General features: G+C 31.9%; 1 pseudogene; it reads left to right on the top strand.

Moving 5' to 3' along the window:
- The first annotated feature begins 155 nt into the window (after positions 1-155).
- On the top strand, positions 156-1,145 carry LOC124890134 (annotated as a pseudogene).
- Positions 1,146-1,254: the final 109 nt, after the last annotated feature.

The raw sequence follows: 1,254 nt of genomic DNA, 5'->3' as shown, positions 1-1,254 counted from the left end.
TCGTTCATTTGATAGATTAACATGGATAACTGCGTGTTGCAATTAATCGTCTCCTCGAGTCACAATCAATATATTCAGATATTCACAATCCCCTGCAATTCCATTAGATTGGTACAATGAGTTAGTACTTCAAATGCGCTATCAAGTTGGTCACCATGAATGTTAACACTAACGTCGTTCAGAAAACTCAAGGGCGGAGAAAAATTTCAATCTAGCCAATTGACAATCAGAACAGTAGACATGTTACTTTCTCAAAACGTCGTTTAGGACTTTTCAAAAAAGCTAGTGAACTTTGCATATTAACTGGTGCAGAAATTGTTATTCCGGTTCAGTCTTTAAAGCGCCAACGTCTTTTCACTTTCGGTCATCCTAGTGCTGATGCTATTATTGACCGTTACGTCACTGGAATATCATCTTCGTCATTGTCATCATCGACCACTGATGAATTCAACTTGCAACAAAATAACTAGTATTATTCTCATATGTGTAAAGATTTGGAAGCGGAGAAGAAGAAGAAAGAGAATATTGAAGAAGAGAAGTTGGTGAATATTGATGATAATAACAATGGGGGATATTTGTGGAATGAACCAATTGATACTAAGGGTATTGATGAACTTGAAGAATTTATGGTTGCATTGGAAAATTGAAGAAGAACGTAACAACAAGAGTTGATGAATTGAGTATGTTAAATGGATCTTCTTCGTCGAATTCAAAGATGAAAATAGAAAGATTTGGAGCTGAGGATCAATTTTTGAATCAGGTTTCAATTGATTATTGTTCTTCAATTGTTCCTTATGAACTCAGTAGCTCAGGAGATGGCCAATTTTGAAGCAATTAGTAGTTAGTACTAATATTAAAGCATTATTAGCTACTAAGTAAGCATGTTTTTGTTTTTATTTTCCTTTTCTTGTTCATGAAGTAGTAGCATGTGTTTTTTGGTGGGGTCAAAAATGTTATTGAACTATTAAAAATAGAATGAACTGCTTTTGTTTTGATCGAATTACTCTACCTAGGCATATGTTTATTACCTAATTATTACCTTGGTGCAACTTCTTTTGAATTTCTTCATTTGTTTCTAAAAGGGTTAATCTATTATGTGTTAATTTGGTTTACTTTTTTAAGTTTATTATCCTAATAACAACAGTTTCTTAAGTATTTTGTTTACATAAAAATATATGCATCATTCTTTAAGAATAGTCAGTTTACGCTTATTAATTCTTTATAATACCATGATAAATAGAAAATTAAAAACAA

The sequence above is a fragment of the Capsicum annuum genome, unplaced genomic scaffold, assembly GCF_002878395.1.
Source record: "Capsicum annuum cultivar UCD-10X-F1 unplaced genomic scaffold, UCD10Xv1.1 ctg12497, whole genome shotgun sequence".
In the NCBI taxonomy this organism is placed as follows: Eukaryota; Viridiplantae; Streptophyta; class Magnoliopsida; order Solanales; family Solanaceae; genus Capsicum; species Capsicum annuum.
This window is presented reverse-complemented; position numbering and strand designations above follow the sequence as displayed.